The sequence below is a fragment of the Triticum aestivum genome, chromosome 2B (genome assembly GCF_018294505.1).
Source record: "Triticum aestivum cultivar Chinese Spring chromosome 2B, IWGSC CS RefSeq v2.1, whole genome shotgun sequence".
In the NCBI taxonomy this organism is placed as follows: domain Eukaryota; kingdom Viridiplantae; phylum Streptophyta; class Magnoliopsida; order Poales; family Poaceae; genus Triticum; species Triticum aestivum.
Window position 1 is genome coordinate 286,984,436 of NC_057798.1, and position 23,120 is coordinate 287,007,555.

The following is a 23,120-nucleotide window of genomic DNA, read 5'->3' on the forward strand; positions in this document are numbered from 1 at the left end:
CGACCATGGGGATCCTCGGCCCAATCCAACTGATCGGGAGACGACATGGTGAGTACCCCCTAGTCCAGGACACCGTCACCCGTGATGGACGCCTCACTACGAGATTTCTTACGCGAGAATTGGGACATTTTCGCCTGGCACCCTTTGGACATGCCAGGCATCCCACGCCGGCTGGCCGAACACAGGCTTAATATACTAAAGGGGTACAAACCGGTCAAACAGACCCTAAGGCAGTTTTCAGAACCCAAACGGCAAGCCATGGGGGAAGAGCTAGCCAAGCTGCTTGAGGCCGGATTCATCAGAGATATTAAACATCCAGATTGGCTGGCAAATTTGGTAATGGTACCAAAAAAGGACAAATCCTGGTGCTTATGCGCCGACTTCAAAGACCTCAACAAGGCTTGCCCCAAGGATCCCTTTCCCCTCCCTCGCATCGATCAAATCATCGATGCCATAGCTGGACACGACTCGCTGTGTTTTCTCGACGCATACTCTGGATACCATCAAATAAAGATGACAGAGTCTGACCAAGCTGCAACAACTTTTATAACGCCATATGGCCCTTTTTGCTTCAACACTATGCCCTTCGGGCTCAAGAATGCCGGTGCAACCTATCAATGCATGATTCAAACATGCCTGGAAAAACAAATCAGCAAAATAGTGGAAGCATATGTGGACGACGTGGTCATAAAAACTAGACATGTCGAAACCCTAATAGATGACTTGAGGCTTACGTTCGATAACCTCCGGACATACGACATCAAGTTGAATCCGGAAAAATGTGTTTTCGGTGTCCCCTCGGGGAAGCTGCTGGGGTTAATTGTTTCCAATAGAGGAATCGAAGCGAATCCAGCAAAAATCCGAGCGCTGTCGCAGTTGGCTACACTAACAGACCTCAAGCACATCCAGAAGCTAGCTGGATGTGTGGCCACTTTGAGCCGCTTTATATCCAGGCTAGGAGAGAAGGCATTGCCTCTTTACCGCCTCCTTCGGTGCACCGAACACTTTGTATGGACGGATGCAGCCGCGGCCGGACTCGATGAGATAAAGACCTTACTGGCCAGTAATCCAGTCCTAACAGCGCCAAACATCGGCGAACCTATGCTACTATACATAGCTGCAACATATCAAGTGGTAAGTGCAGTGCTCGTCGTCGAACTAGAGGTGGACGGATACAAATTCCCGTTTCAAAAGCCAGTTTATTACGTATCCACGGTCCTCACCCTATGCAATTCCCGATACCCACACTATCAAAAAATAGCATACGCGGTCTTCATGGAATCCTGGAAGCTAAGACACTACTTTCAAGAGTGTTCGATTACCGTCGCCTCCAAAGTACCACTCAATGACATAATTAATAACCGCGACGCTACGGGCCGGATTGCTAAATGGGCTATCGAGCTCCTCCCGTTCGACATAATCTGCAAACCACGGCGAGCCATTAAGTCGCAAGTACTGGCTGACTTTGTCGCCGAATGGACAGAAGCCGAACTCCCTAAAGAGTATGGCACGTACTCCAACTGGATCATGCACTTTGACGGCTCCAAAATGCTGGCTGGACTGGGAGCAGGGGTAGTCCTGACGTCTCCCACCGGGGACACGGTCCAGTATGTCCTACAAATATTATACAGAGACTCCAACAATGCAGCCGAATATGAGGCTTTGTTGCATGGTCTTCGGATGGCAGTCTCTATGGGAATCCAACGCCTGGAAGTGCGCGGGGATTCGAACCTCGCAATATCACAAATAAATGGAGACTTTGATGCCAAGGATCCGAAAATGGTGGCCTATCGTAATGTCGTCCTCAAAATGTCAGCTCGGTTCGAGGGGCTCGAATTCCACCATGTGGCTCAAGAAAACAATCAAGCGGCGGACATCCTCGCGCCGCATCGGTGCCAAGCGCGACCCTGTCCCACCTAATATATTCCTGGAAAGGCTGTTCAATCCATCCGTAGTACGGGAAGGGGAGTCCACCAATACCAGCACGGATCCGAACACACCCCCAGACTTCGAACCATCAGACACAATCGGAGGCTCTGCCACCAAAATAACATCTTCGGCCCACGAAATCATGGCCGTAATTGCCCCGTGGACCGAGCCTTTCTTGGCCTACCTAAATAGGCAGGAGCTCCTTGAGGACCAAAATGAAGCACGCTGCATAGTCAGGCGCTCTAAAGCTTACAAGGTCCACGAAGGCGAACTCTATAAGAAAAGCGCAACCGGATTGCTCCAAAGGTGCATCTCCAAAGAGGAAGGGCGGCAACTCTTGGCTGAAATCCATGCCGGACTGGGCGGACATCATGCCGTGGCTCGAACGCTAGTCAGCAAGCCCTTCCGTATAGGCTTCTATTGGCCAACGGCCCGATAATACGCACAGGACCTTGTCTAACATTGTGTCGGTTGCCAGCTCTTTGCCAATCAGAGTCATATGCCTCCTATCGCTCTCCAAACAATCCCCATAACTTGGCCCTTCGCGGTCTGGGGGCTGGATATGGTCGGACCTCTTAAAGGGGGAATCCATAAGAAAAAATACTTATTGGTCATGGTGGACAAATTCACCAAATGGATAGAAACCAAACCAGTTAAAACGGCCGAATCCGGACCAGTAATAGACTTCATATCCGGGGTCGTACATCGGTACGGTGTCCCCCACAGCATCATCACTGATAATGGCTCAAATTTCATAGCCGATGAAGTGAAAACTTGGTGCGGCAAAATGGGCATTAAGCTCGACTACGCTTCCGTCTACCACCCTCAAACAAACGGCCAGGTCGAACGGGCAAACGGTCTCATCATGAGCGGCATCAAACCCAGACTCGTGCGATCTTTAACAGAATCGGATATGCACTGGGTAGAGGAGCTCGACTCCGTACTCTGGGGGCTGCGGACCACACCGAATCAAACAACCGGATATACACCATTTTTAAGGTGTACGGTGTGGAAGCAGTACTACCCTGCGGCATAATACATGATTCGCCACGCATACGCATGTACGAAGAGAAGGAAGCTAAGTTAGATCAGCAGGATAACTTGGATGCCCTGGAGGAGGAGCGTGATGTCGCAAAAGCCTGTTCCGCATTCTATCAGCAGCAAGCTCGACAATATCAAAGCAGAGAAGTGCGGGCCAAAACTTACAATATTGGTGAGCTCATTCTGCGCCTACCGGAGAAGAAGAAGGACAAACTCAAACCAAATGGGAAGGTCCCTTCGTCATTGACAAAGTCCTCACCGGAGGGGCGTACCGTTTACGTAATGCATCCGATAACGGACTCGAGCCGAACCCCTGGAACGCGGCCAGACTCCGGAGATTCTACGCCTAACGCCGAACTAAGTGTTCGTCTCCTTACCCCTCCTTTTTAATTATGCTCCACCTCTTTTTCTCTCCTTTCTCGCCCCTTTTTTCTCTTCACACAAAGTATTTAATACAGTGCGGACTCCCGGATCATTCCGTCCATACTAGGTGTGTAAGCTATACCTCGGGGCTTCCTATTCGGAAGCTAAACATAATTACTTTAAATGGCTTTTTGCCCATCGCATATGCGTTCTTTTTCCATATGTGCCATTTCTTCACCATTATATGCATAGATATGACTTAAGATGTGGCCAAGCTGGGTTTCCTGGCTCTTGTGTTTATGCCCTACGTTCCCATTAATTCGGCTAGGGCATAAGGGGAGCACCTCTGCGATTGTTACTGCTGGCTAAGCTGGATGTGTACCTCAGAATGGGTGAAGCCGAAAGCTAGTTTCCTTAAGAGAATATTCAATCGGTGAACAAAGGATGTGTATGTTGGTTACAACAAAAAAACCCAGAAGCTTTGTATCCTGCGCCGTCGTTCGCAGTACGGACATGTGCATCGACACATGCATTCCCAGGGAAAGGAACCCCTAACAGAACTATTCTCCCTGGAAGATGTTTCTTGCTATCCATGCAATATAACATAACTAGTTGGGTACTTCTCTGTTCAAGCACTTATGACCCCTATGCCTGGTCTCCATGCATACCCCGGTTCTTGTATAACCGAGCGGGTATTCGGACACACCCCGTACTATAGGATCCGGGGGCTGAAGCGAAAAGGTCCGCCACGACAAATGATTTCAATCCGACTAGGGGCTATTTATGCCAATTAAGTTACAAAGTCATTGAGACTGACTATATTCCTCCTCTATACCATCTAATAGGCTATGTAGCCTACAATCTTGTTAAGAATACTTAGCGGCTAACGCTACCTGGTCATATACCAGACTCACAGGAATTTCTTGCCCATCAGGCCCCGTCGGTCCTACTTCGGCCATATCGTTTGGGTCCAGCTTGGTGTAGCGCGTCTTCACCATTTCCCAGACTTCTCTTGCTCCTTGCCGGCATGCTGATATCTTCCACAGACGGAAGCACCACCGGGCTCCTTGAAGCAGGTCCGCAAGCTCCCCCATGCCATTCAGCAGGAGGCCTGAGGGCCACAAGGCCTGAGCAATGTCGTGCATCACCTCCCGAGTACGCTCGTGCAACTGCGAAAGTTATTGCAGAAAATCACTTGCAGATGAGGGCATCTCCTCTTCAGGGCGACCCGTTAACATTCCTGCAGGCAATTTTTTTTCAAAAACTTCCTCACCGAACTATCAAATAGTTCGCTTGAGCTCTTACCATAAATGCCATGTCGCAGCTTTTTGTTCTCCTTCACGGAGTCCGCCAGTTGACCATGGACGTCCTTTAATTCCACGTCTAGACGGATATTGGCATGTTGTAGCTTGTTCTTCTCTTGCGTCACTTGCATAAGGATGCACTCGCCAGCCTTTAGCTGCCGTTGGAGATGCGAGTCATCACCCATTACGGCCTCCGGATTCACCCCGGGATTGTCTGCAAAATTTTCTGTTAGACAAACTGCACCAGCCATTTACTAGCTGGTACATCTGCGTATAATGGAGACAAATATTACCAGAGGGGGCCTTTCAGGATCCCTCTAACTTGGCTACTGTCACGACCGGTTTTTCAATAAAATACGTATTGAGAAAATCGATCTGTTGATCCCAGTATAGGAAAAGTTATCCTCACTGGTAGACAAATACTTGATAAACAGAGGACCAGTAGCATTAAATATATTACAGGGTTGAGCTGAGGCTGCTCAACAATTTATTACAAACTTGCCAATATCTTACATAAGGACGGTTATGACACAGTGGTGTGGTGACATGCTACTAGCTTGAGATAAAAAGTGGCGGTGGATAACTTCACTCCTACTGGCAGCTCATCGAGCGTCGAGGTGAGGCTCGATGAATTTATTTTTGGGGTGGCGGAAGCGGATATAATACAGTGACCAAATGCAGGATCGCACAGGACTGACTGGGACTCCTCTAGGCGTCGGACTCGCTATCGAACTCTTCATCCATGAGATCGCCTTCATCAACATCTGGCCAAATCAACAAGCCAGGTGAGTACTTTGAAAGTACTTGCAAGACAGTTCGGACAAAAGATATAACAAAGCATGCATGAATGCGTCATGAGCAAAAAGAATGATGCTCATTCCAATAATAATATTTTTGCACGAATAGATAAGTAAAACAAATAACTAAAAACCGATCGGGTGTTTGGAGCGACGCCTCGAAAGGTAAACAAATAAAGCTCATGCCGCAGTCGGGCGTCTCAGCGACACCACATAAAGGGCTTATAAAAGAAATGCCACAGTTGGGCGTCTCAGCGACACCACATAAAGGGCTTATAAAAGAAATGCCACAGTCGGACGTCTGAGCGACATCGCAGAAAGGGCTTATAAAAGAAATGCCACAGTCGGACGTCTGAGCGACATCACAGAAAGGACTTGTAAAAGAAATGCCACAGTCGGACGTCCGAGCGACATCGCAGAAAGGGCTTATAAAAGAAATGCCACAGTCGGACGTCTGAGCGACATCACAGAAAGGGCTTGTAAAAGAAATGCCACAGTCGGACGTCTGAGCGGCATCGCAGAAAGGGCTTATAAAAGAAATGCCACAGTCGGATGTCTGAGCGACATCACAGAAAGGGCTTGTAAAAGAAATGCCACAGTCGGACGTCTGAGCGAGATCACAGAAAGGGCTTGTGAAAGGAATGCCACAGTCGGATGTATGAGCGACATCACAGAAAGGGGTTGTAAAAGAAATGCCACAGTCGGACGTCTGAGCGACATCACATAAAGGGCTTGTGAAAGGAATGCCATATTCGGACGTCTGAGCGACATCACGGAAAGGGCTTATATCAAAAGTAAATAACGGGTTAGTCCATCCACAGGAATAAACTCTTAACCGGATTTAAAACTCATGTAGTCCACCGGGTTTTGTCACTGAGGCTGATATCTGACAAGATAAGATGAACATAGTACTTGGACATGTACAAGATGATTTAAAGGATTTGTGACCCTGCAGAGTTTGTACTAACTGACCACAGCCAACGGATTTCCTTAGCCACGAAGGACTAGTTCCGTTTATGGTATTTCGGTAGAAACACATTTAACCAGTACACACCCATTCCACCTCACGATGCCAGGAATCACCCTAGACAACGTCCAAGAAAATATTTGAGACGGTGAGGTCACAATCTCTAATAGAATGGGATCAAATTTCTATACGCGCGCTCTAAGGGGTGCCCCCCTCTCGGTCCCAACCGGAAACACCCATGCCCCCTGACCGGATGATGGGCTTTAATCCAGGGCCATGGAACCCTCATCCCGGCCTCTCTACTTGGTGTGTACCAGGAAAACGGTTTGCAACTTACTAAGCCATATTCCTTGCGGAAAACAAGTGGCAGTACAAGAAGGAAATGAATGGGAATGTGATTTGATTCACGATGACACTGAAGTCAAATAGACTGGCATAAGACTGGCATGCCACAACACTGCCATCTTACCCATCCTCATGCCATCACATGGCCATGCAAATATGTATCCAACAACATATGGCTTTCCGAAACTTACTTTCCACTTTTGTGCATGAAATATAACATTCAAAGAAATGTTCATAAACATGCCATGAAACTCCTAGATGCAAACATGCAACAAACACTCATCATATCAAGAGTTCAAACATGCTTGCCTGGTTCGGAGTAGTCGGAGTCTAACTGGGTGAAGTTCGCGGCTCCGTCATCTCCTCCGGTATCTACGGTATAAGAAAATACACACGTAACGTAAATACCGTGAGGTGCACAAAAAGTAATCCAAATAATTTTCGAATAAATCTGGTTAAAAACTATACAAAATTTTAAAGAGAACAGAAAAAGAATCACACAAAAATCCTTTTCTGTTTAAAAGTTATAAGGGTTTTGATCCAGGGACCTTTGTGTAATGAAACAGAAAACTCTCAGGGGGTTCTGCAGAAAAGTCCAGAAAACGATTCGTTTAAAAGAAAAGAATGAGAGACTGACAGGCGGGTCCCACCCATTAGGTTTGAATATTCAAACGAGGGATCGGGTGGTACCTCCATGTTCAACACGTCCTTCCGCGTCGGTGGGTGGTGGTGGTGGTCGCCGGCGAGCACTGTGTCGACGGCGGCCCTTGCTCCGGCGGACGGTGGTTCGGGTAGTCGCGGACCTCGCCGGAGAGAGCTGCGGGGGTCAAATTGGAGTGGGGGTTAGTCTCCTAGAGGTGCCATGAGACTACGGGCAAGTCTAGGGCAGTGGAGGAGTTCTCACCGGAGAGAATGCTGCCGGAGCCCGAGGAGGACGGAGGTGGCCGGAGTGGAGGAAGAAGGGCCCCTCGAGGCTCTTCTAGTGGCTAGGCGGGGTCTGGTGAGGTGGTGGAGGTTTGCGGGGGCGAGAGCGAGCTCGGAGGCGCTATTTATAGCCGGCCCGAGGCAGTTGCCGTGTACGGGATAAGTCCGGCGAGCAATTACGGCGACGCTGTGGCTGGACGGTTGGTTTAGAGGCTTGAGCATCATCTAGATGGAGCACAGGTTCCATTCCAGTGCCTAACTCAACATGGCAAGGGTGGTTACGGCCTGTCCCCGATGGAACGGCCGTACGGCACGTCGGCGGCAGAGAGCGCGCCCTGAGCGTGCCAGGCCACGGCGACGGTGCTCCATGTGTGCGCCGGCAAGGGAGATGGCCACGCGGAGCTCTCAGGTGATTTGGGCGGTGCCGAACGGCGTTATGCCGCAGGGTGCCCCCTGTCGGCCGCCACGGGAGGCTCTGCCGCCGCGGAAGACGCCGGCGCAGGCGGGCCAGGGTGCCACCGAAGCCAGGAACGAGCCAAGCGCACGTGTGGTGCTCCAGACAGGGAGGAGGAGCCATGTGCAACGTGCCAGGCGCACAGTCGGCTTGTGACTGAACTCTGACGAAGAAACGACACTGCACTTACTGAATTTCTGAAGATGTACAGTAACAGTGCAGGCCAGGTGTTTGACAGAATGATATTGGGATGTGGGGATTTTTCCTTGAGCTAGTTTCTGGTGGAGTGGTCTCTCATTGTAACTGGGGGTTGCCTGAATTTTGGTGGAATTTTTGGAGAAGTGGAGATATGAATTTCACCAAATTTTACAAATCTGGTCCAAACTTGCAGAGGGTGAATTTTGAAAATTTTGAAAAGGAGAAGAGTGGATCTTGATGGTTCTAGGTTGTGGGTGCTAAGGACTGTCCAGAGGAGTTGAGTTGAGGTCAAATTTCAAAGGCATTAAGGTACTTGCTTTGCAAATTACCTAGACTCAAAATAAAGGACAAAATTGTTTTGGGAAAAGAAATAAATGAGATAAAATCCAAAAATGGATTTAACTAGTTGGGACAGCATGTTTGGGTTGTCCCAAAGTGGAAGGAGGGGTTTTGGGAGAATTTTACCATAAGAGGCATGGTAAAAACAGGAAGGGAGCAAAACCAAAGAAAAGCCCAAAACCAAAAAGGTTTTGTTTTTAGAAGAAACTAAATCCAAGAAAAGATTTTTTAGAGGGAAAACTCAGAAGAGAGGTTTTTAAGAAGGATTTAAGTGACCTTCTTTAAACCAAGCAAGGCTCTTTCTTAAAACAAAAACCACAAAATTTTTGGAGTGTCACAGCACCTACCCCCTTAGGAAAAATCTCGTCCCCGAGATTTCAGCTGATCCTTAAACAGGTCTGGGTGCTCTGTCCGAAGAAAATCCTCTCTATCCCAAGTTGCTTCATTCTCAGTGTGATTGCTCCACTGAACTCTGAAAAACTTGATGGTTTTCTGTCGGGTCCTCCTCTCAAACTCTTCTAATATTTTTATTGGGTGCTCCCGGTAGGTAAGGTCTGGTTGTACGTCAATATTTTCATGTGATACTTGCTTCTCTGGGTTGCTCACGTACTTTCTCAACTTCGAGATGTGGAACACGTTGTGGATATCGGATAAATCTCTGGGTAGGTCTAGGTGGTAGGCTACCGTGCCTCTTCGGGCCACTATACGGAATGGTCCGATGAATCTTGGTGCTAGCTTTCCCTTAATCCTGAATCGCTGCAGACCCCTCATAGGAGAAACTCTTAGGTATACCAACTCTCCAGGTTCAAAACTGATTTCCCGATGCTTTCGATCGTAATAACTCTTTTGCCGACTTTGAGCTGTCTTGAGTCGATCTATAATCGTCTTAACTTTCTCCTCAGCCTCTTTGAGCATATCTGGGCCGAAGATGTGGCTGTCCCCGGTTTCTGACCAGTTAAGCGGGGTACGACATCTCCTCCCATACAGAGCTTCAAAGGGTGCCATTTGCAAACTGGCTTGATAACTGTTGTTGTATGCGAACTCTGCATATGGCAAGCTTTCTTCCCAACTGGTTCCATAGGTGAGGACACAGGCTCTTAGCATGTCTTCTAGACTTTGGTTGATGCGTTCAGTTTGCCCATCAGTCTGGGGGTGGTATGCGGTACTGAATGCTAGTTGGGTTCCTAGTGCCTGTTGTAGGTGATCCCAAAATCAAGAGACGAACTGTGTGCCTCTGTCATATATGATAGTCTTTGGGACTCCATGCAGGCAGACGATACGGGCAAGATAAACTCTGGCCAGTCTCTGAGTGGTGTGAGTTGTCTTCACCGGGATAAAGTGTGCTACCTTAGTTAATCTGTCGGTGATGACCCATATGGCATTATTTCTGTGTCGTGACCGTGGTAGTCCAACAATGAAATCCATTCCAATCTCGTCCCACTTCCACTCGGGTATCTTGTTTGGCTGTAACAGCTCGGCTGGTTTCTGGTGCTTGGCCTTGATACGTTGACAAGAGTCACAACATGCAATGAACGTGGCTATATCTCTCTTCATACCGTGCCACCAAAAATTTCCCTGAAGGTCTCTGTACAATTTTGTTCCTCCAGGATGGATTGAATACGGAACGGTGTGGCTTTCATCCAGAATCTGCTGTTTGAGGTCCTTGATATTTGGTACGCAAAGTCTCTCTCCATACCACAATATTCCTTGCTCATCTATGTTGAATTGTGAGGCCTTGCCCAAGCTCACTTTCCTTCTTATGCCATTGTCCATGTTGAGCCTCCTTAATCTTTTCCATCAGGGTAGGCTGTATTTCCAAATTCGACACACTGCCTTCGGTGACCATTATTAAATTGAGTTTGGCAAATTCCTGTTGAAATTCTGGCCTCAAATTTGGCATGCTGTCGTTGTCCGTGCTGGGATTCCGACTAAGGGCATCTGCCACAACATTTGCTTTTCCGGGATGATAGTGGATTCCAACATCATAATCCTTCACCAACTCCAACCACCGTCGTTGCCGTAAATTAAGTTCCGGCTGTGTGAAAATATACTTAAGACTCTTATGGTCTGTGTATATTTCACAACGATTTCCAAGTAGGAAGTGTCTCCATCCCTTGAGTGCATGGATGATCGCTGCCAATTCTAAGTCATGAGTGGGATAATTCTCCTCATGCTTGCGAAGTTGTCTGGAGACATATGCAACTACCTTGCCTTCTTGCATCAATACGCATCTGAGGCCTTTCCGGGATGCGTCACAATATACCTCAAAATTCTTGTGTATGTCTGGCACAGTTAATACTGGTGTTGTTGTTAATTTCCTTTTTAGCTCTTGGAAGCTTTTCTCACATGCTTCCGTCCATTCAAACTTCTTGCTTTCTTGAGCAACTGCGTCATGGGCTTTGCTATGGTGGAGAATCCTTCAATAAATCTCCGATAATAGCCTGCCATTCCCAAGAAACTCCGTACGTCCGTTACGCTAGCTGGTGGTTTCCAGCCAAGTACGGCCTTGACCTTTTCCGGGTCTACTGCAATACATTCTTGGGTGAGTACGTGGCCCAGAAAACCCACCTGTCTTAGCCAAAATTTACATTTGCTGAATTTGGCGTACAGTTGATGTTTCCTGAGTTCTCCTAGTACAATCATGAGATGCTCGGCGTGCTCTTCTGGTGTTTTGGAGTATATCAGAATATCATCGATGAATACCACAACAAACTTGTCCATATACTTCATAAATACTTTGTTCATGAGGTGAACAAAATATGCGGGGGCGTTGCTTAGCCCAAATGGCATTACTGTGTACTCATATAGTCCATATCTGGAAGTGAAGGCTGTCTTGGGAATATCTTCTGTTCGCACTTTTAATTGGTGGTATCCCGATCTCAAGTCAATTTTTGAGAAGACTTTGGCCTGTGCGAGATGATCAAATAAATCATTTATTCGGGGCATTGGGTATTTGTTCTTGATTGTGACCATGTTAAGAGCTCGATAGTCAATACACAATGTCAGTGTTCCATCCTTTTTCTTGGCAAATAAAATTGGAGAACCCCAAGGTGAGGAACTGGCTCGTATGTATCCTTTCTCCAATAATTCTTTTATTTGTTCTTCAATTCTACCAATTCGGATGGTGCCATTCTGTATGGTTTCTTGTAAATGGGAGCGGTTCCGGGTGCTAGCTCAATGCTGAATTCTATCTCTCGGTCTAGTGGCATGCCTGGTAGTTCTTTTGGAAATACATCTGGAAATTCATACACTACTGGAACCTTGTTCAGCTCAAAAACGCCCACCTTGTTTAATCTCGGTTGCCGAGGTATTTGTCTCTCTTTGGCTGAAACCTTTATTGTCTTCCCGTGATGGTGTGTGAGAATCACAGTTCGGTTGAAGCAGTCAATAAAACCTTTGTTGGTGGTTAACCAATCCATCCCTAGGATGACATCCAATCCTTTGCTTTCCAAAACAATAAGGTTGGCGTAAAACTTCAATCCTTCAAATTCAATAACCACACCTTGACAGTAACTCTGGGTCACTTGCTTAATCCCAGCGGACTTGATGATCATTGATTTTTCCAAGGGAAGCATCGAAAAATTATTTTGCAATGCAAAACTCTTCGAAATGAATGAGTGAGAAGCTCCAGAATCAAACAAAACCATGGCAAGTATTGTGTTGACAGGGTACATACCGAGTACGATATCTGGGGCGTTCTGTGCTTCCTCTTTGGTCACGTGGTTCAGGTGACCCTTCCGGTGGTTGTTATTGGGGTTGAAATTGTTTCGCTTTGGCGCTGAATTATTTCCACCATTGTTAGGCTTCGGGGTTGAGTTCCTTGGCTTGGGGCACTGCTTGGCATAGTGCCCTTCTTCTCCACAAGCGTAACAAGTAACGCCTGGGCGATATGTGAACTCCTTGTCTCTTTCATGGAAATTCTTGATTGGGCGTGAATTATTTGTCGGGGTTTTGTGTGTACCACCCTTCTGAATTTCCGTCTTGCGTCTGTGGTTGCGAGCAAAAGTAGACTGGTCCCTTTTGCGTTTGCGGAAATCTTCCAAGCTGCGTCGCTCATTCTCCAGAGTAATGGCCTTATCCACTAGTGTTTTAAAACCTGGGAAGGTATGCACAACCAGCTGGCATTTAAGTGCGGGTGCGAGGCCTTCCAAGAATTTTTCCATCTTCTTGCTCTCGGTCATGCGCTCTTCATTGGCGTAGCGAGATAGCAGAGTGAATTGGCTGTTGTATTCTGACACTATCATGGTCCTTTGCTTGATGTCATCAAATTCTCTCTTCTTGGTTTTCATAACACTCTTAGGAATGTGTGCCCCATGAAAACCTTCTTTGAAATCCTCCCAGGTTATTTCATTTTCGTTGGGGTGCATGCACAGGAAGTTTTCCCACCATGATGCAGCTGCTCCGGTGAGATAATGTGGTGCATACAATACTTTTTCACGGTCTGAACACTATGCAATAATTAATTTTCTCTCCATGTCTCGAAGCCAGTCTTCGGCCTCAAGAGGCTTGTCAGTATGAGAAAATGTTGGGGGATGCGTTTTCTGTAACTCAAATAACTTGGATTGCTGCTGATACTGACCATGGTTATTTCCCATATTGATGAATTGGTTCATCATTTCCTGGTGTTGTTGCTGACTCTATTCATACAGACGACACACTTGGGTAAATGCTGTTTCACTATCCTATTGACTTGTCTGTCCCTGAGTGAAATTGTGGTTTGGTGGTGTGCCATAATTTTCTTCGGGCTGATTTGGCATAGAGCGCGTCCACGGATGAGACATCTTTCACTCTGGGGATATATTTTGTGAAACTCGTAAGACAAGAAAGAGAGTCGCAAAAGTCAATAAAATCACACATAAAACTTCAGGATTTTTTTTGAAATACACGATTGCGCGCGGAGAAGGACTATTACATATCTTACACGCAGGCATAATTATACATTACGTCACTCAGGATATGCGTACATAATCCTGACATGTTATTGAGACTAGTGCACTTCTCCAGATCCTACATGATGCGCAAACAGGCTACTTCTCACAACCTATATACATATAAACATATCACACAAGTCGGCACATCGCATGGCGTCTACACGTACTCAGTCGGAGATGGTGAGGATCTCCCTTGGCCTGCCGAGGGTGAGACGCAGTGACGCTGGGGACTCAACCTCCTCCTCGTTAATAGGTTCCAGACGAGAAACACTGTGCTGAGCTGATGGAGCAGGTGCCATAGGCGGAGTAACACGAATATGAGTGGGCGAAATAGGTGGAGTAGCACGTATGGGAGTGGGTGCAATAAGTGGTGCACAGCGAACGGGAGTGGGTGCAATAGCTTTGTTAAATTCCTCAGTGGTAGGCGGATGACGAGCAGTGGCGAGAATGTTAGGTGAATGGGAAGCTGAGGACGAGATAAAAGTCAACGGTGGAGCGGTGTGCAGGAGTTCCCTCCTGTTGGCGGCACAGCCGTGGACTGAGTCCATGCGGGCAGCTACGAGGTCGTCCACCATGCTGTCGAAGGCTTCCTCCAGGGCTCGAAGGTACTCGACAAGCATCTCAAAGGCCTCGTCTCGCTCCCCTCTGGGCAAGAGAATGAGTAGTGACAGGTGTATGGCACGTGGCATGGAAGGTAGCGGTAGCGACGGGTCTTCATTGCAGGAAGGACATCCCGAAGACGAGCTATCGCCTCGCGGGCAGCCATCTGCATAGCATGCCTCTCTGTAGGCATGGCTCTCCCCAAGAATCGGAAGCGGCGTATCTCAGCATGCCCTCCCCTGAATTGCACCGCGGCCTGGTGCATGGCCAGACTGTCGTTGATCTTGTGTGGATAAAGTGTGAAGACTGGGCGCACGGATGGCCCCATCGCGACCTGAACGATGAAGGAGAGGAGCTTGACGAACCCCTCAGGCACGTTGGCGAACATTTGTGACTCACAGTCGTTGCCAGCCATCTACAAAAGTAGGCAAAAATTCTGAGCGATCAGATCATAAATTTTATGCTGACTGTCAGAAAAATGACTACATTTGTAAGAACATGAATAAACTCTACCATGCTAATAACCGATTAGCGATCGCACCTAGTGGCTTCCTACAGTCAGCCTGGCTCTGGTACCAAGTCTGTCACGATCGGGTTTTCAATAAAATACTTATTGAGAAAATCGATCTGTTGATCCCAATATAGGAAAAGTTATCCTCACTGGTAGACAAATACTTGATAAATAGAGGACCAGTAGCATTGGTTGAGGTGAGGCTGCTCAACAATTTATTACAAACTCGCCAATATCTTACATAAGGGCGGTTATGACACAGGGGTGTGGTGACATGCTACTAGCTTGAGATAAAAAGTGGTGGTGGATAATTTGACTCCTACTGGCAGCTCATCGAGCGTCGAGGTGAGGCTCGATGAATTTATTTTTGGGGTGGCGGAAGCGGATATAATACAGTGACCAAATGCAAGATCACACGGGACTGACTGGGACTCCTCTAGGCGTCGGACTCGCTATCGAACTCTTCATCCATGAAATCGCCTTCATCAAGATCTGGCCAAATCAACAAGCCAGGTGAGTACTTTGAAAGTACTCGCAAGACAGTTCGGACAAAAGGTATAACAAATGCATGAATGAATGCGTCATGAGCAAAAAGAATGATGCTCATTCCAATAATAATATTTTTGCACGAATAGATAAGTAAAACAAATAACTAAAAACCGATCGGGTGTTTGGAGCGACGCCTCGAAATGTAAACAAATAAAGCTCATGCCGCAGTCGGGCGTCTAAGCGACACCACATAAAGGGCTTATAAAAGAAATGCCACAGTCGGGCGTCTCAGCGACACCACATAAAGGGCTTATAAAAGAAATGCCACAGTCGGGCGTCTCAGCGACACCACATAAAGGGCTTATAAAAGAAATGCCACAGTCGGACGTCTGAGCGACATCGCAGAAAGGGCTTATAAAAGAAATGCCACAGTCGGACGCCTGAGCAACATCACAGAAAGGGCTTGTAAAAGAAATGCCACCGTCGGACGTCTGAGCGACATCGCAGAAAGGGCTTATAAAAGAAATGCCACAGTCGGACGTCTGAGCGACATCCCAGAAAGGGCTTGTAAAAGAAATGCCACAGTCGGACGTCTGAGCGACATCGCAGAAAGGGCTTATAAAAGAAATGCCACAGTCGGATGTCTGAGCGACATCACAGAAAGGGCTTGTAAAAGAAATGCCACAGTCGGACGTCTGAGCGACATCACAGAAAGGGCTTGTGAAAGGAATGCCACAATCGGATGTATGAGCGACATCACAGAAAGGGCTTGTAAAAGAAATGCCACAGTCGGACGTCTGAGCGACATCACATAAAGGGCTTGTGAAAGGAGTGCCATATTCGGATGTCTGAGCGACATCACAGAAAGGGCTTATATCAAAAGTAAATAACGGGTTAGTCCATCCACAGGAATAAACTCTTAACCGGATTTAAAACTCATGTAGTCCACCGGGTTTTGTCACTGAGGCTGATATCTGACAAGATAAGATGAACACAGTACTTGGACATGTACAAGATGATTTAAAGGATTTGTGACCCTGCAGAGTTTGTACTAACTGACCACAGCCAACGGATTTCCTTAGCGACGAAGGACTAGTTCTGTTTATGGTATTTCGGTAGAAACACATTTAACCAGTACACACCCATTCCACCTCACGATGCCAGGAATCACCCTAGACAACGTCCAGGAAAAACTTTGAGACGGTGAGGTCACAACCTCGAATAGCATGGGATCAAATTTCTATACGCGCGCTCTAAGGGGTGCCCCCCTCTCGGTCCCAACCGGAAACACCCATGCCCCCTGACCGGATGATGGGCTTTAATCCAGGGCCATGGAACCCTCATCCCGGCCTCTCTACTTGGTGTGTACCAGGAAAACGGTTTGCAACTTACTAAGCCATATTCCTTGCGGAAAACAAGTGGCAGTACAAGAAGGAAATGAATGGGAATGTGATTTGATTCACGGTGACACTGAAGTCAAATAGACTGGCATAAGACTGGCATGCCACAACACTGCCATCTTACCCATCCTCATGCCATCACATGGCCATGCAAATATGTATCCAACAACATATGGCTTTCCGAAACTTACTTTCCACTTGTGTGCATGAAATATAACTTTCAAAGAAATGTTCATAAACATGCGATGAAACTCCTAGATGCAAACATGCAACAAACACTCATCATATCAAGAGTTCAAACATGCTTGCCCGGTTCGGAGTAATCGGAGTCTAACTGGGTGAAGTTCGCTGCTCCGTCACATCCTCCGATATCTACGGTATAAGAAAATACGCACGTAACGTAAATACCGTGAGGTGCACAAAAAGTAATCCAAATAATTTTCAAATAAATCTGATAAAAAACTAACAAAATTTTAAAGAGAACAGAAAAAGAATCACACAAAAATCCTTTTCAATTTAAAAGTTATAAGGGTTTTAATCCAGGGACCTTTCTGTAATGAAACAGAAAACTCTCAAGGGGTTCTGCAGATAAGTCCAGAAAACGATTCGTTTATAAGAAAAGAATGAGAGACTGATAGGCGGGTCCCACCCGTCAGGTTTGAATATTCAAACGAGGGAGACGGGTCTCGACGATGCCCGAGAGCTGCGGTGGTCGCCGACGGCGATCCACAACGAGGCAAGGGGATCGGGTGGTACCTCCGTGTTCAGCACGTCCTTCCGCGTCGGTGGGTGGTGGTGGTGGTCGCCGGCGAGCACTGTGTCGACGGCGGCCCTTACTCTAGCGGACGGTGGTTCGGGTAGTCGCGGACCTCGCAGGAGAGAGCTGCGGGGGTCAAATAGGAGTGGGGGTTAGTCTCCTAGAGGTGCCATGAGACTACGGGCAAGTCTAGGGCAGTGGAGGAGTTCTCACCGGAGAGAACGCTGCCGGAGCCTGAGGCGGACGGAGGTGGCCGGAGTGGAGGAAGAAGGGCCCCTCGAGGCTCTTCTAGTGGCTAGGCGGGGTCTGGTGAGGTGGTGGAGGTGTGCGGGGGCGAGAGCGAGCTCGGAGGCGCTATTTATAGCCGGCCCGAGGCGGATGCCGTGTACGGGATAAGTCCGGCGAGCGATTACGGCGGTGCTGTGGCTGGACGGATGGTTTAGAGGCTTGAGCATCATCTAGACGGAGCACAAGTTCCATTCCAGTGCCTAACTCAACATGGCAAGGGTGGTTACGGCCTGTCCCCGACGGAACGGCCGTACGGCACGTCGGCGGCAGAGAGCGCTCCCTGAGCGTGCCAGGCCACGGCGACGGTGCTGCATGCGTGCGGTGGCAAGGGAGATGGCCATGCAGAGCGCTCAGGTGATTTGGGTGGTGTCGAACAGCGTTATGCCACAGGGTGCCCCCTGTCGGCCGCCATGGGAGGCTCTGCCGCCGCGGAAGACACCGGCGCAGGCGGGCCAGGGTGCCACCGATGCAAGGAACGAGCCAAGTGCGCGTGTGGTGCTCCGGACAGGGAGGAGGAGCCATGCGCAACGTGCCAGGCGCACAGTCGGCTTGTGACTGAACTCTGACGAAGAAACAACACTGCACTTACTGAATTTCTGAAGATGTACAGTAACAGTGCAGGCCAGGTGTTCGACAGAATGATATTGGCATGTGGGGATTTTTCCTTGAGCTGGTTTCTGGTGGAGTGGTCTCTCATTGCAACTGGGGGTTGCCTGAATTTTGGTGGAATTTTTGGAGAGGTGGAGATATGAATTTCACCAAATTTTACAAATCTGGTCCAAACTTGCAGAGGGTGAATTTTGAAAAGGAGAAGAGTGGATCTTGATGGTTCTAGGTCGTGGGTGCTAAGGACTATCCAGAGGAGTTGAGTTGAGGTCAAAGTTCAAAGGCATTAAGGTACTTGCTTTCTAAATTACCTAGACTCAAAATAAAGGACAACATTGTTTTGGGAAAAGAAATGAATGAGATAAAATCCAAAAATGGATTTAACTAGTTGGGACAGCATGTTTGGGTTGTCCCAAAGTGGAAGGAGGGGTTTTGGGAGAATTTTACAATAAGAGGCATGGTAAAAACAGGAGGGATCAATACCAAAGAAAAGCCCAAAACCAAAAAGGTTTTCTTTTTAGAAGAAACTAAATCCAAGAAAAGATTTTTTAGAGGGAAAACTCAGAAGAGAGGTTTTTAAGAAGGATTTAAATGACCTTCTTGAAACCAAGCAAGGCTCTTTCTGAAAACAAAAACCACAAAAATTTTGGAGTGTCACAGCTACCGCATCAGTCAGCTGGGCCTTGCATGCCTCCAGCTCCCGCGCCAATTGTTCATTCTTGTCCACAAGGACCTGTGCATATATTGATCCTTCAAACAGTTGTCCCAACTATTCCAAGTCTCAGGGGCTACTTCTATGCATACTTATCAAAATTTCTTACCCGTATGTCTTTGGTATACTGGTTTGTCGCTTGGGCAAGCCGGCCTCGAGCAGCTCGGACATATGCGTCAGCCGAATTGAAGGCATTAAAAGCCTCTTCGGAAAAGATGTTGTTCCGGAGCACGGCCCTCCGGCGCTGGTGATTCATGGCGCTCTCCACTTCGGAGTTTGTGGCCGAACACATATCCGCATCCTCCGTCGGGGAGCTATGCGGTGCTGGCCCCATGTTCGCCTCCGCCCCCGAAGCCGGTTCTGGAACCCGGCTGGTGGAGGCATGGTTGGTGGGGTCTTCGGATATAGTCCGATTATTCATCTTCCTACCAGACACAAAGGGCACTGTCATACTTCAAATTCTATAATTACAGGACATGTTATTACTTTACATCTGTAGCGGTGTGTCAACCCTCACCGCCTTCCTCTTGAGCCTGCTCAATCCAGACGCCCATGGTTGACGAGTCCCGAGGGGCTCGGCCCCTCACTCCGGCCGTCATTTCTGTAAAAAGAACGATGCCTCAAGGATAAATTATATTACCTGGGGGGAGTCCTCTTCGGAGGATAGGGTTTTTTAGTTCGGCTTACCCGCGACGTAGGGAGCAGTCCAGGGTAGTCGGCTGTAATGGCCACCCGGGCGCCATCCCAGCTCACTTGATAGAATACCCCGTTGACAAGCTCCACAATGATATCCGGATCAACTTTGAGTCCCGGATCTAGGGCCCTTCCAGGGTCGTCTGGTTGTGGGGAGGGGCTGAAGATCCCTTCTACGGCCCTCCTCAGTTCCTGCCCAGAAGCATTGATGCAAGTAATCTTAGCGGAAGAACGCTAGAGATAGCGAAGCAGGGAAAAGAATGGCAACTTACCCACTCTGGGGGGTTGTACATGGAGAATCCGTCCCACATTTTTATGCGAAGGAATTCCTCCTCTTCCCCTTTGTACAAATCGGACAATATCCTTGCCAAAGCGGCAGCGGAGTCCGGACCCTTACAGCCGCAACGGGTGGCGTCGTCTTCCCCGTTGAAATTCCACATGGGCTTCCCCCGATACTGGAGCGGTTGCACTCCCCGCTTTATGCATATAGCCATGACCTCAACGATCGTTAGTCCGGGTTTGGCCAGTAACTTTATCCTGTTCATCAGGAGGTATATTTCCCTTGTGTCCTCTTCTTGAGGGCCCCGGGGGCGCTAGCTTAGCCGTGCCCTCGGCGGGGCGTTGCTGAACTTGGGGAGACCTGTCCGGACTGGATCCGGAAGGGGCACGTCGTCTATATAGAACCACTGTGAGGGCCAGTTTCTGGTGCCTTCTCAGGAGTGCCGGACAGGTATCCGGTCTCGGCAATGCACCATACATCGGCCCCGCCCACTTGACATAGGGACTCTCCCTAGGTGCGGGGGACGAGGCAGAACAGCTTCCTCCATAATCCAAAGTGTGGTTCGCAACCTAAAAACAGCTCGCAAAGTGCAACGTACCCCGCTATGTGCAGAATGGAGGCCAGGGTAAGATTGTGTAACTGGAGGCCGTAGAACTCCAGGAGCCCGTGGAGAAACGGGTGGATAGGAAACCCGACGCCCCTCAGCAGATGCGGGATGAGGCATATACGCTCCTCCGGAGATGGGCTAGGACATCCCTCAGCTTGTTCCCCTCCGTCATAAGTGGATATTCCAGCTCGGACGGGGACCATGAACTCCGGTGGGAGAAACCCTTGGGTTTGTAACTCTATCAAACGGCTATGAGGAACTGAACACTCTCCCCAATCCCTCGACTTGGAATGAGAAGGGCGAGCAGAAGAGCTGCGACGGCCGGCCATGCTGGAATGGTTTTTCGCGGAGCGCTCTATTGGATGCTAGCCTTGGGCGGGAGAGTGAGGTTCGGATTTGAGAATTCCCGACCCTTCAAATAGACAGTTGGCCCAGAGGATCAAGGGTGGAAATGTAAAAATGCCTCGACTCCTCGCATTCGCTCGACACGTGGAGATGGTCATTACTGAGGCACTGAAGCCGAGAAGCACGAAATTGATTAGAGGCCGGACACTATTCGTCGTAACAGGTACTTTGGAGTATTCGGAGAAGGAACCCGCCTTGCAATGCCGAAGACAATACTGCACGCCGGACTCATCGTCATTGAAGCCTAGTTCAAGGTCTACTAAGGGAGTCCTGGATTAGGGGGTCTCTAGACAGTTGGACTGTGTACAACGTCCAGACTATTGAAGCGTGAAGATACAAGACGCAAGACTGCGTCCCGTGTTCGGATGGGACTCTCCTTTGCGTGGAAGGCAAGCTTGGTGATCCGGATATTGTGTTTCCTTTCTTGTAACCGACTCCATGTAAACCCTAGCCCTCTCCGGTGTCTATATAAACCGGAGAGGTTGGTCCTTAGAAGGCCGATCACAATTACAATCATACCATCATAGGCTAGCTCTTAGGGTTTAGCCTCTAAGATCTCATTGTAGATCTACTCTTGTACTACCCATATCATCAATATTCATCAAGCAGGAAGTAGGGTGTTACCTCCATCGAGAGGGCCCGAACCTGGGTAAACATCTGTGTCCCTTGCTTCCTGTTACCATCAGCCTTGACGCACAGATCGGGACCCCCTACCCGAGATCCGCCGGTTTTAACACCGACAACGGGCCCTGTGATGGGTTAATTACTGTGGTTTACCTTTAGCCCGGGCGAGCCTTGGGTAGGCTTGCGAGGTTGTGATTCTTCGAGGATCCTTTGGCGGGACCTGCTGACCATGTGGTGAGAGCCTCGCGAGAGCGAGTACCGGCCGCAGGACGGCATGCGCGCGGGTGCTGAGCCCAGCCCAACCCGCGAGAGGCTCGTGAGGGGGAGGCAGCTGATGCGAACTCCGGACCAGGGTAGAAATAAGAACGCAAGAAAACACACTAGCGAGACAAGACACCCCTCCCCGCACACACAAACACAAATTCAGTTACAACTTAAATCCGAAGCAAGGAGCTCGACCACAGAAAGGGAGGCAAAAAGCAAAAGGCCACGTCTGGCACCTAATCTAGTCTTTGATGTCTTCTCACCAGCGCAGAGCTAAGTGCTACCACTGGGCGTGGGCGGGATCCCCCGAGGCCCGAGGGCAGCTCTCCGCAGACTTTGGGGCATGTATAGCCCCAACTCATTATTACATGAGAGTGTCACGGGCGGTGAGCTTCACATGCATTGGGCCTTCTTCACAGGTACCGACCTTGCTTCATATCACCAAACGAGGGCCCCGCCTTGCGCCACCCTCAACCACCATTGACGGTGACCGGAAACCAAGGACGATGGCAATGGTGGAAAGGGGACGCCAGCGGTTCCCCCGACAACCACGGGTCCTCTGTCGGGGGCAGGCTTTGTAGCACCTCCCCGGTAGAGGGTCTACCTCCGGGAAACACCTTGCTCCGCGCGCCGTGGGGAGGGGCCTGGCTCCCTGCCCCTCTCCTGCAGCCCCCAGTGTGCTCCTCCTGGCGGAAGGGAGGCTGCCGAGCTGGGGCAGCCTTCTGCCGCAGTGACCTGAACTTCCTGCGACCCATGGTTAGCATAAGCTTGTTCCCGAGGAATTAGCGATACCGGGTAGCTGCTGCGACCAGCGCGGTTGGTGAGGCTTCCTTGAGGCTCCTGAAAAGGTTCGACTTCGGGCGTCTCTTCCTTCCAGCCTGGTCCGACGAACGAGCCATGGTCATCTTCAAGTGCGTATTCCCGATCCACCATGTGGGGTACGTAAGCCTCCAAGGTCGCCGCCCCGAAGGCTTTGCTGTAGTGCCCCACGCTCCATGCGGCTTGACTCGGAGCGCCATCTTGGTGGTGATAGGGCGTCGGCCCGCCTGGGCCGTATGCGGTGATGCGGATGCCCTCGCTTACCAGGGGTGGTGCCAGTGCAACTTGACGCCATGCGCCGATGGTTGAGCTGGTGTTGATGAAGCCTTGGGGCCTGGGCTGGAAGCTGGATGCAGAAAGGAGGCGCCCTTGAAGCTGCGGCATCCAGGAGCTCGGCGACGCGCTCCAGCAGCACGTCATGGCCGCTCTCCTGCAGCCTGCACCGTAGCAGTTCCCGAGCTACCGTGAGCACG